At 39.9% G+C, this 13,233-nt stretch overlaps 1 pseudogene; it reads right to left on the bottom strand.

The window, feature by feature from the left end:
• Positions 1-1,910: 1,910 nt before the first annotated feature.
• On the bottom strand, positions 1,911-12,561 carry LOC140233273 (betaine--homocysteine S-methyltransferase 1-like; annotated as a pseudogene).
• Positions 12,562-13,233: the final 672 nt, after the last annotated feature.

Genomic DNA, 13,233 nt, shown 5'->3' with positions numbered 1-13,233 from the left:
TTTCTTCTCTGTCCCTCTTACTACGTCATTCTCTTTTTCCTCTCTCTCTCTCGCTCTCTACTTTCTCTTTTCTTTCTTATACCATTCTCCTTACTCCATAACCCTTTAATTCATTTAACACCTTATTGATTTCTTTTCCAAAAACTCCACTTTAACTCTCTCATTAAAGAATAAAAACAATCCATTAACAATACCGAATCATAGAGCATCGGATCTTATATAAAATATATTCACATAAACTACATCCCAAATTCTTTTTTTGAAGCCTGAATATAAAATCTTAACACTAAAAAAAAAAAAAACTTTCTAATGTCATAATGATTATACAAATATCCTGTCTAAAATCATCAAACGCCAAACATTATATTACATAGCTCATTCTTGGTGTTTTATGATAATAATACTAATTATGACAAGGTATTATCTATTCATGGTAGCCTCTTCAGTGCTTCTACTGCTCTACCAGAGGGCCCTACTATTATCATTATCCTAGGCGTAGCCAGGTGCCAATTTATACATCTTGGTCGAGAGGGACCTGGTGGGTAAAAAACATCTTGTCAAAGAATGTAAGCACTGGGCGGTAAGCGCCTTTTTTTTTTCTTCTTTTTTTTTTTCGTAACCAAGCGAGAGATTATCTCATAAATATTCATTATGCAGGGCAGCAAAAGCCTCGATTTTCTTGAAGTACGCCTAGGACCCCGTTTACAGTGAGCGAAAAGGCCGGGCGCGGCCGAGCCCGGCCTTCATTTCAGTGTAAACGCTCAAAAGGCCAAATGCGGGGCCAAAATTGGCCGCGCATTTGGCCACGCTCTTGAGGTGGTCTCGGCCGCGGCTCGGCCGCGGCCGAGCCCGGCCTTTTCTCACTGTAAACGCAAACTGGGCCAAATGCGGTACCAAATTTAGTCTGGCTTCCAGACCCTCTGCCCGTACTATTTTGCTATTCAGGATATCATCCCCCTCAACGTCGAAAACTAGTATAGTTTAAGGTGGTTTTGTCCTGCAAAGGATTTTTCCTTCGGCAAAATCCTTTGCCGAACAGCGACTTCGTCGCCGCGGAGTCCAGCTGGCAAAGGGTCTGGAAACCAGACTATACCAAATTGCGTTTGTTTACAAGCAGAGCGCCACTACGACAAAACATTGAAAGGTTTGAATTAAAAGCCCGGGCCGAGCCCGGCACTGTAAACGGACAGAATTGCGGGGCGCGAGCCCCGCAATTGAGGCCGGGCTCGGCCGCGTGTGTGTGTGTGTAGGTGCACGCGTGTACAATCGACAAATCGGCTGTGTACTTTATATAGCTAGTTGCACGCAGGTGGTTGCGTACACCAACCGCGGTCTGAATTTGAAGATATAGAAACAAAAGTCTTAGGCAACTGTAATTCGAATAAATTAAGGGAAAAACACCCAACACCCAACACCCAACACCCAACACCCAACACCCCACACCCCACACCCCACACCCCACACCCCGCACCCCACATCCCACACCCCTTATAAAAATGTACCTCCTTGGTAGAACCATGGAGCTATTTCCTTGGTAGAAATGATTGTAGTATAAATACTAGAGACATGTGTTTTGTTTTAAAACATTTTCTCCTCATGTTTAGGGATATGATTTCAAGCTTTTTCTCTTTCTTGCATTACAAAATACAAAAAGTCTGTTTTTCTACCAACTTCAGAGCAATAGATGGATCATGCCAAGGTGGAAACTAGACAATGACGGGAGGGCGCCCTATTACATGACATGATCAAATTACAATGTAATGTAGCATGACTTCTCCCAGTCACATAAAAGGAAACATCGCAAAAGTGTATTCCCCTCTTCAGTGAAAAAGCAATAGACAAATGTAGCTAACCTTAGATCTTAATACTGTCGAACAAACAGTTTCCTTGTGTTAACACATAGGCAATGCTTACTTGCCATTTTCTAGGAGATATGCATCTGGCCTGTCAGAAGTATACTTGTTAATGCTGTCATCATTCCCAAATACCATGTGCAGTGACATATTTGGTGAAAATCGTGAGGCTTCAGGTTTACGGCCGAGGCTCTCCGCCAAGTTTCTCGTTAAGTGAGGCGAGTTTCCACAGCACAGTCCGACGTACTGGATTCCAAGTTGGGCACATTGTTGTCCGAACTCAGTGATGTCACTACGGCTGCACAGACGGCAGTCGAGATCCAGAGGAAAGCATCGCGCTCCTTGAAATAGAATAAAAGAGGAGGTGAATTCAGAATGGATCATAATGTTGATGATTATTATTAATGAGATAGCAGTGTTTACAAATTCAATAGGATAGCTCATCTTGTGCACGGTGAATGAACTATGACAGAAAAGAAAGAATAAAACCACGAAACTATACCACCAAAGTTGAGAAAAATAAAAGGCAGGCTAAGTTCTTTGCTTTTAATTATCTGGTGAACATGTGGTTACATTTTCAATTGTTACATGAGATATATAGACCAAGAACAATTAACGAATACTCGTGGTTTATGGATGTAACTTACCCTCAATGTTATCTTTTTTTTCACTCGCATAAAAACTAATTGAACATTAGATAAGCAATGACAAGAACTCCAACAGTGCAAATTAATTAATGCGGGATGATGCGCTCATGACGTGTTTCTTTATGTATTCTGTCTCGGACTAGCGTATTGAATGACCACATGAATTGCAATACCTGTTCGTGGATCCTTCAATGTAAAAAATGTTGGTTCCTCCTCATTGGTACGGTATGGAACAGGCAATGCTGCGAGTGGTACCTGTGCCAAAATAAAGGAACAAAATACAATTTGTGTATTTTGCTTCAGATGCGGTGTTACTGTATACTCTCTTTACATTCTCTCTTTACATACTCTCTTTACATACATTCTATGACGAAACGACAGGGTCACAAGACTATAAGCTGCCACCGGTGTGCGATGATGCATGACTTGAATATTCATACGCCATAACCAAAGTCTATGAATGAAAACCTGTTGCAGTTTGATAATAGAATGATAAAGTAATAGAAACTTGTTGATTTGGTAATAAGTACTGCCTTATATAGTTATTGAAGTTTGTTTGTTTGTTTGTTTGTTTGTTTGTTTGCAATACATAAGTCAGCTGATCGGTATCATACGCATTTTTAGTTTTGTGTTGATTTGACTGTATTACTTTTGTTTCACTTTTGCGTGCTGACCTTGATTCCTGCTTCACGCGCGTTCTTGAGCAAAGGGAGCATAGTGTCCGGTCCTCGAGCACAGTTGAGCCCAACTACGTCGGCGCCTGCCGCTTCTAGACGTCTTAGAGCATCAATAATCTCTACGCCATCAACAGTGCAAAGTTTCCCCGCGTCGTTTCGTCCAACCTGGACCGAAAGTGTTATTACTGCGGGTAGTCCTGTTTGGCGAAAAATATAGGGGTTCGGTATCAACTCGACGACTGTCCTTACTTAATCAAAGATTTATCTATTTTTTGAAGGGGGTTAAAAGCACTATCAGGCACATCATGGGTAGCAGATTAGACGTCTGTATCAAAGTTGACATTGTGAGCGCTTATATTTCTGACTGCAACACTGCAAAATGAATGAGTTCTTCCCAGAAATCTATCTACTTATTTTATTTAGGGCCCATTATTCAATCTATTTCCTGTATGTCTTACTCCTATGTGTTATTTCCTTGGTCGAGCTCTGCATCAAAATTGGTTCTTTTTTTTTTTTTAGTTACTTTCTAGTATGTTTACATTTTGGTAATGAGCGTTCATCAAAATTTTGTTCCTTAAACGGCCCGGATATCTCCATTAAGTGACATTTTCAAATTTAGGTCCATATATACAATTTGCACCTATAGTATCTGTAAAGAGAACTTTGAATTCAATATTTATTGTAAATGAAAGGACTGATGTGTCAAGAGAACTTACCTTTTCCATACTATTTTATCGCTTCTAGGGCAAGGAGTGCCTCCTCATAGTCGACGAACGTTTCTCCCACAATGAAATCAGCGCCTTCCGAAGCTGCCCACTCCACTTGTTCCTATCGCGGGTAGAATCGAAAGAATTTTAGGAAAACAGAAACGCCTCACATGTAGCCTACTCATTTATATATTACATACATACATACATACATACACACACACACACACACACACACACAGTGTTTTATATATATGTATATAATATAGCCAATACGTTGACCCTAACGAATTTCAGATTTTCACATCGTTTGCCCAGTTGTGTTCCAACGGAGTCATCCCACGAGCTTGACATTATCTAAAGAAAGTGCATGAGTCATACAGCCCACGGGTCAAAGAGCCCATGAGCTCGACACTAGGCAAATAACGCCCATGAGTTGGGAACTTGGAAAACAAGGCCATAATACTACACTTGGCAAATAAGCCCCACATGCTCGACATTATCCAAATACGGCACTCGAGACCGACACTGCGTACATTAGCCCAGCGATGTAATCTCGGACTCGTGTGCCTTTATGCCTAGTGTCGAGCTCATGGGCCCTGTTCACGTAATGACTAGCTCATGGGCTGTATGACTCGTGAGTAAATTTGTGACGTGCACCTGTTACCACTACGTTTATTCGCTTCCCATTCAATTCCCATTTTGCCTGGTACTAAGGGAAACGGAATGATGGCAAAACATGACCTTTTCTTTTAAATTCAGGTTCATTGTGAGTTTCACAACGAGCATATTGTGTGCTATGAGGCAGACGTGCTGCCAAAGTTTCTTTTAGTGGTTTGAATTTCCTTCCCCAGGACATACAAGTGGGACAGATTATGATTTTACGTGTCCTTTCTATATTCACATTGAACAATGAAAACAAACATTTTGATATTTGAAAACGTGAACCTTAGACTGACGAGTGTAATCACTTTACAACTTGTCTGTTATTTCTTTTTGTTATCGCAGGTAGCAGGTGATTTATTGTATGTTACACACATTTTGAAAGCATAGCATTATAAAAGAGAAGGTAGTACAAAGTACATAATATATTGCCAAATCTGCAAAATCAAAATTTACATCAAGAGTTAGATTAAACTGAAAAACATAAGTTGGGTTTTTTTTTTTTTAAGGTTAATGTGTGTGTACCTTTTTCCTCGCTACCTTTACTGATAGTACATCTACTCCACCCCCCCCCCCTGGCACCTGCAGTAATTTTCAAACATACACTGAAGTCTTATTTTGAACCTTACTATGTATACCCGTGTACACATTTATGGATGCATTGTGCGGCGCCTTCAACTGCTTTGCTCAAATGCTAAGCAAAACATAAACATATACATAAATGTACCTTGTGACCTTAACAGACATGACATAACGTAATAGGACTAACCGTTACATTTCGTCAGTCCGGCCACTCCTACCTTGAACATATCTCTGACCATGTCGTTTCTAATCTCATCCCCGGATATAAACTCTCCCGTATTACAAATGTCCCCACACATCAGGGTGCCGGTTTCGTCGGCAACCTCCCGTGCCATCTTCAGAGCTTGTCGATTGATTGTCTCCAAGTCGTTCTCACGCGATACCAAGGCCATTTTTGAACGGCTGGCATAGTACTGTACAATGAAATACAACCAAAAAGAAAAGAAATGAATGTAAGACAACTCAATTCAAGACAACTCAATTCAAGACAACTCAATTTCTTCCAAACTTTTTTATTCTTTGTCACTCTCCAAGCTTCACAAAATTCATTTGTATATTAAACGACTAATGCATTCAGCGATGAGAAGTGAAATGTTGCCCTGAGTTTTTGTTTTTTCAGTGTCATTTGTAATTTCGCTAACAATGCACACGCACGACGACAGAAAATGCTATTGTAATGCACTTCAAAAAGCAAATGGTACACAGATAAAATCTAGTGTCGAGAAACGCTCGTTACCTTCAAGAGGTGCTATGAAAGTTGCAATGAGCTGCAACTTCTATCCAAAACCTGCCCATGTGTAAGTCAGCTCGCAGTTAGCTTTTGGTGTGATATGAACTCTGAACCAGACTTTTCAAAACATGAATCTTTCGATTTCATATAGAAGAGCAATTGAGAACAGCTAAGCAACAAGTGGTAACTTACATGCAAAAGAATACACATTCACCCGTATGAATTCCGATATGCACCTAGTATATACACTGATATTCATAAAGTTTTCATGAAGACCTATCTGATTTTTAAAGTACATGCGTACCTCTGTTACGAGTCAGTTTTAAAAGGTCTGCTGTAACCTTCATTTGCACATGCTCTACTGTGAACTGACTTGTAAACACTTCACGAGCTCGATACCGACCAGTCATACTGCCCACGAGTCATACAGATCAAGAGTCATACTGCCCTTCAGCCATACAGCCCACGAGTCATACAGCCAACGAGTCATACATCCCACGAGCTCGACGACAAGACAAAGTAAAATAGGTCCACAAGCAAATACTGTCAACAAGCTATATAGACACCCAGGAATTGAGGCACTAGGCAAACTAAAACCATGAACATGACATTACATCACGGGACCTAAATAAGTATATCCTACGTAGTTTCGAGCTCCTGGATCTATTTTATTGTGTGTGTGTGTGTGTGTGTGTGTGTGTGTGTGGAGCTCATGGGCCTATTTGCCTATAGTGTCAAGTTCGTGGGCTTTGTTTACTCGAGTTTACAAACTCGCGGGCTGAATAACTTGTGGTTGTATGACTCATGAACCTTTTATCAATGCAAAGCTTGTGGGCCGTATACTAGTGGGTATGTAACCAGCGGGATGACCCTTAATCAACTCCCTAAAGCATGGCGAATTTCCTACAATTCAATTCAATTCAATTCAATTCTTTTCCTTAATTTCATCACAACAATTGACATGTATTTAATTCTACCTGTGCCAAATTTCAACATGTAACAGCTGCCCGTATGTTTGTATATGTGTCGGTCATTGTGTGTGAAGGTGTGTGTGTGAGCACGTGTATGTTGTTGTGTGCAGATATCTATTTAAGAATACAAAAACAGAGATGATCAAGAACAATCTAGACTGGAGAGCAAATTTTGTGTCATACTCACTGTAAATGCCTGAACTACATCACTGCCAGCTCGAACGAAGTCCTTGTACATTTGCCGGACGAGTTCAGGATGCTCAATAACGACCTCGGGAACAAACGGTCCGGCCTGGATGTAGCACAGCTTTTCGAAGGCGAAGACGTAGCCCTCGGCAACGATCACGGACTCCCCGCGATTCAGGCGTTGGAGGAGTCCTAACATGTTAGAGGGACAGGGACGGAGAGATGATGAGTGACGTGTTCTCTTGTTTTTAAAACTTGCACAAAGGTGGAATATAGTCAGCTGGGGTTAATAATGGCAGCAGGTATTTTGTCGGCCCTACATTGCCTACATGCTTTTGGTTAGTCCCATTGCTTTTAGTATCTATAGGGTCAACCCATGAGTCCGAAACTCACGAGTCATACTGCGTGATGTATCGTCGGTATCGTGGGCCTTTTTTGCTTAGTGTACGTCGAACTCGTGGGTCTTGCTTGCATAGTCGTAGACTCATGGGCCGTATTTGCCTATTACAGTCTCAGACTCATGGGTCTATAGGTAGTATCAAGCTCATGGGCTGTATGACTCGTGGATGTCAGACTCGTATGACGGGCCTGGAGTGACGAAATTCAACACAACCGTACCGGAGGAATGGTTGCCTTGTTCATTCATGCTGCAGGGATGAATGGCTGTATAGTTTAAAACCCAACAGCCGTTCCCTCACTTATGCATGTGTGCATGTCTGTCGAGTTTATTGCATTCTGGTGTGCTAAAACCCTACAGCCCTTCCCACACCCATGCATATATGTCTGTCGAGTTTTTCGCGTCCTGATTGGCTCAAACCCTACAGCCGTTCCTACACTCATGTATTTATGTATGTCTGTCGAGTTTTTCACGTCCTTATTGGCTAAAACCCGACAGGCTTTCCGGAATGGATGCACGGACGTATGGTTATTCGGTTGATTGCACTTCGGCCCGTACGAGTGACAACCATACAGGCATTCTAGGGCTTTACAGTTACACAGTTGCACAGTAACGCATAGTTGCACGGTTTCTTGCGTTCTGATCGGTTAAAACCCGACATCCATTCCATGGCTGTATAGTTGTATGGTTGTGTCGAATTCTGTCGTATCTAGCCCGCCATAGACTCGTAACCTGCACTATCTTCAATAGCCCCTTTGAAAGTGGGACAAAAAAGGAAAAAAAAAACAGTAAGTTGGAGAGGTCAGGTCATAACATTTAGGCCCTACTGATGATTGATACGGACATTGATCACTGGGCGATAAAGTCTCTTCTACACTGATGTCCATCCTTTCATCAATGCACTTAATATGATAACAGTACAAAACTGACAGGTAAACAAAATCATGAACCATACGAACCATGAGCAGTTCTTGATTTTAATGAATACTTACCTTTTATGCTTACCTTAATGCATGGCTTTGACTGATATAGTTTTCGGTGACACGACTCATTGCTCCTGCGACAATTTCTCCGGTTTTATTTTCTCCAAGGACTTAGGGTTAGGGTAAGGGGGTTGTGATAGGATGTTAGGTTTAGTTTGATGTGAGGATTAGGACTAGGGTTAGGGATATGTTTGTGGCTAGATTTTATTCGGCTTAGCGTGCAGATATTTCACGGAGCAAAAATTCACATACCTTTTCTTTTTCCTTGATATGACATGGCACCGTAGCAAAAGGTGGCTAATGATAACAGTTCCGATGCGTTCCAGGAAAATAATTCAACATAGACATTAAACAGCCTCGATTCACAATGTCTTTGGCAAACATATAAGTGCATTCCACGCCCTTTCAAGAAATATCGTTTGAAAGAATGATCAATCTATTTACTCTTGAATGGAGCTATACTCCATATATACACGTAGAGTGCTCAAGTACGACGCACACACTCTGTTTATTATCTGCACTACGTCACGGAACCGGTCTGCCATGCACGAGCGTGTGTGTTTCTTTTTAATAAGATTTGTGTGTGTGTGTGTGTGTGTGTGTGTGTGTGTGTGTGATTAATAGCTCTGACAGACAGGATAATGGGGTCGAAACATCACCCTTATCCTTGGCTGAAGGTTTTACTGTGCAAACAATGAAGTCTACTCGACTTTTACGCAGGAGCGTTTAAGAGTAAGCGTTTCAGATCTGACATCACGTGGGTCTTTAGCAGCATTTATGATTATATCTGAGACTTTAAAGGTTATTTGACGGACCCATTTCTAAGTCATTTCTGAGTCATTTCAAACTGAGTCTGCCGCGCAGATAGGAAGACAAGTCACTTATGTCTCAATGCTAAATCACCAGCCACTTTCTAAAAATGTTTTGTGTTAGTAATTACTTTTCGCCATCCCTACTTATAAAATATAGTCGTGGTAGTTGATATACAACGTTAAAGACAAAAGAACAAAATAATGATAAAATATGAATGAAAATTACTTAACTGGATATGCCCGGGTGCTATTTATAGTAATCTGATATCTACTAGGTGTTACAAAAACATTTCCCACTTTTGATCTTTAATAGTTCGAAAACTATACATCAGATAACATTGTCATTGACATGAGTAATAGCTGAATAGTGTCCAATTTAGTTAGAAGTGATCTGAATATGAGGACATGTATCAGTTTCGTTAGATTCATAATCAAACTTAAAGTTGACTTCCAGATTTTGGTAAATAATTTGGTCAACCTTCTCTACAAAATTGAATTTTACACAAAGAGCAATGATGTGTATGTGAGTATGTGCTTACAATGTCTCCGAACAATAGACATGAATACCATGAATACCATCTTTTTCAGAACTCTGCTGACAAGGCTTCTGGACTCTTGTTCCCGGGTACATGAATGCTTTATTCAGTGATCTGAATATGAGAGCATGTATCAGTTTCGTTAGATTCATTATCAATTTTAAAGTTGACTTCCAGATTTTGGCAAAGCGCAGCTTAAGATGCTCGCGCATGGGTGCTGAGGTGATGCAGCGCCGCCTGACAAAGAGACTCTGGCAAGTCTGATGACTATCCTGTACCGAGCCCTGGTCCAGAGTGCACTTTCCTTTGTTGCAAGACGTTGACCGCTTCCCGTCGGCACATCGTGCTGTTGGGGCAGTTTCACCAGTGATGTCTGCGGAGGATCTGCAACATCAAGTGGCAGGACAGAGTGTCCATCAACCTCCTGGTTCTAGAAAAGTGCAGTCTCCCTAGCATCTTAAGTGCCAACTGAGATGGACATGACATATTGTCCGTATGGAAGATTACAAATGTGTTACTGTATTATAGGGTCAGCTGAAACAGAGGCATCACGCCCAGGGAAGATACCTCAAGAGCCACGAAGACACACCGACGGCAAACCTTAAGAATTGCAACTTCGCCGTAAACAGTTACTCTTAGGAAGCAACTACCCATGACAGAGGTATTTGGAGGCTCCAGGGTATACAGGCACAAAGGCTTTTGGAGACCAACAGAACAATCACCATGCAGTCAAGAAAGGAGTGAAGGAAACAGAGTTTCACTTCTTTAGATTACTTCCCTCGTTTATAGCATCTGTTACCGATCGTGTGTGTGACGATTTGGACTTCAGTTTCACATGAGGACTCACCTCATCAAATGACTTGCCTACTCATTTGTAGCATCGACACGAGATTCCGTAATTATCATTTGCTTCTTTCATTCGACGAAATGTCAATGTTGACTCTGTAAGGCAAATCTAAACCAGTTTAACCCCCCCCCCCTCCAAAAAAAAAAAAAAAAAAATCACCATTATTGTCATCCATTCTGCACAACTTTTCCATTACATGGGTTTAAACCACAGTATTTTACTCAGTATTTTACTCTTCTAAACACATTTGAATAGTTTTGACAAGCACGGTTTATTTATATCATTTTGTATTGTTGCTGCCCTGTATGACCATCGGTCTGTGTGCTATGATAGAGTGATAAAGTACAAAGGCCCTCATATTCTGCAGTCTCCTTTCGATAGTAAAGGACAAAATAAAATGTATTATATGCTATGTATACCTATACAAACGTAAGTACATGTACTGATGTGTGAACCCCAGCCTGAATGCCCACATTAACATTATTTTGACTATACTTCCCAGCATCAACTGCCATAACTTGCACCAATGCATTTCTTTACTGGCCCACGTTCTGTGAAGAAGGAAAGAACAACAACAAATCAGGGCAAATCTTGTTAGTTTAAACCTTGTTCAAGTCCGTCGCTCCAAATGCGATCATTGCCACTTGGTCTAGTTCAAAGTACATTGATATCATCAGTAGGATATAGCAACCATAGAACATAATTAGTGCTGACAAAGTAAAAGGAGGTGGATCTCACAAAACAACTGATAAGCAAAAATCTATTTAAAAAATACTTGCAAATAAATCGTGGGATAACTGATAAGATTGTGTACAATAATACTATTACAACGGAAACATTATCCTCATGACACACGTCCATTATACGAGTAGATTTATCGTCAAGCACACGACTTCTCTAAGAATGTTGTAGTTATACTTCATTCGAATACTTGAAATGATTTAGGCCTGCTGCGTAATATAGAATTAGATTTCTATAAACGGGTATATATACACACACACGCATATATATATATATATATATATATATATATATATATATATATCGTATATATATATCGTATATACATATATATATATACATGTGTGTGTGCTGTGTATGTGTCTGCGTGTGTGTGTTTGTTTGAAGATTTATAACGATTTATTGATGTTATCAAGAACTTTTTTTTTCTTTTTTTTAAAATCACATTATTCTGTTTTTGGTTTGTTTGTTTGTTTGTTTGGTTGTTGTTGTTTTTTTGCTCTTATTAACATTACATGGAAGCCTGTCTTGGTGGGCCGATTGGTGGGTCGATTATTATTTCAAAAACACACACACACACATACAAGGAAAATTTCATAGATCGCTTTTCATATTTCATGTTGCAATCGCATTATTACACCTCTGTCAATACTGCTATCAGCATTTATATGCATGCAGCGTGTGGTTCATCTGTTCTCTGTATTTGAAAAAAAATCTTCTATACCCTCGAGTTTTAATGTACTTTTTTCATTCGTTTGGATTTAAGTTGTACCCATGCTCTCTATTTTGTTCTTCACACTATCGGCTCCTGTTGGAACTTGCGCTTTAAAGCTCGCCTTGAAATAGGTTCTATTGTATTTCTTTGTAGCATTTTTACTTTGATCGAAACTCAGGCACACTGACAGCCATGTTCTATGTTAGTTATTTTTATTGTATATCCAAACTGTACATTATGTATCATCATATTTTGTTTGAATTTATACATTTTTCATTGAGGAATTGAAAATTAGATTGAAATTGAAAATTTGAAATTGCTTGTACAGTATTAATATGCTGCTCCTAAAAAGACTTACGAACCTACTTCTGATGTATTAGGAAACAAACAAAACAAAACAAACACCGGATAGGAATATGGAATTCAGACATCACCTGCCTACTCCTGTAATGAAGGAGGTTACAAATATCCTGTTGATTGGAGGATTGTAGATCTTTTTACCAACATCATTCATGTTTTGGTCCACCCCACCCCCGCCCCCAACCCGGGTGGGGCGGGGGTGCAGATACCTTTGTTTATCGGCCTGTAGGTTTAGTGGTTAGAAACACTATTTCACATTGGGAGCAATGATTTGAATAATGTTCGAAATATCACATTTGAAGCACGGGAGATGCATACTTCAGCTGCGTCATAAAACACCCTATACCGTTCAAAAAAATATCATCAATAAAGTCGAAAATATATGAGATATCATTAAATTTCTCAAAAACCGTCACAGTGACAGTTCATTCCTGAAACGGTTTTGAATAAAACTATTGTTCACTTTTGTATATTTAACAATACCTATCATTGATTATACCGATTAACATTTTCATGTTGGTTATGTTTATTTATCCCTAACAAATATTTTGAAATTATTTTTAAGCACTACAGCTGGGTTTGTTTGTTTGTTTGTTTGTTTGGTTGGTTGTTTTTTCATCTGCAAATGTTAGGAAGGGGGTTTAGCCAAGTATCAAGCAGGGATATCGTCAGAAACGGAGAGAGAAGATTAGCAGAAAGTGTAGAGAAGACAGTAGAGGAAACAGCCAGATATAAGTGATTCTCTCACTATTCAGTTTGGGAATGATAGCTTTTGGAGTTCAGTCATGACTTGAAATACACCATGAATATGTATGTATCAAACTAT

Source organism: Diadema setosum, chromosome 9, assembly GCF_964275005.1.
Source record: "Diadema setosum chromosome 9, eeDiaSeto1, whole genome shotgun sequence".
NCBI lineage: Eukaryota > Metazoa > Echinodermata > Echinoidea > Diadematoida > Diadematidae > Diadema > Diadema setosum.
The sequence above is the reverse complement of the archived record's forward strand: the minus strand, read 5'-3'. Positions and strand labels throughout refer to the sequence as shown.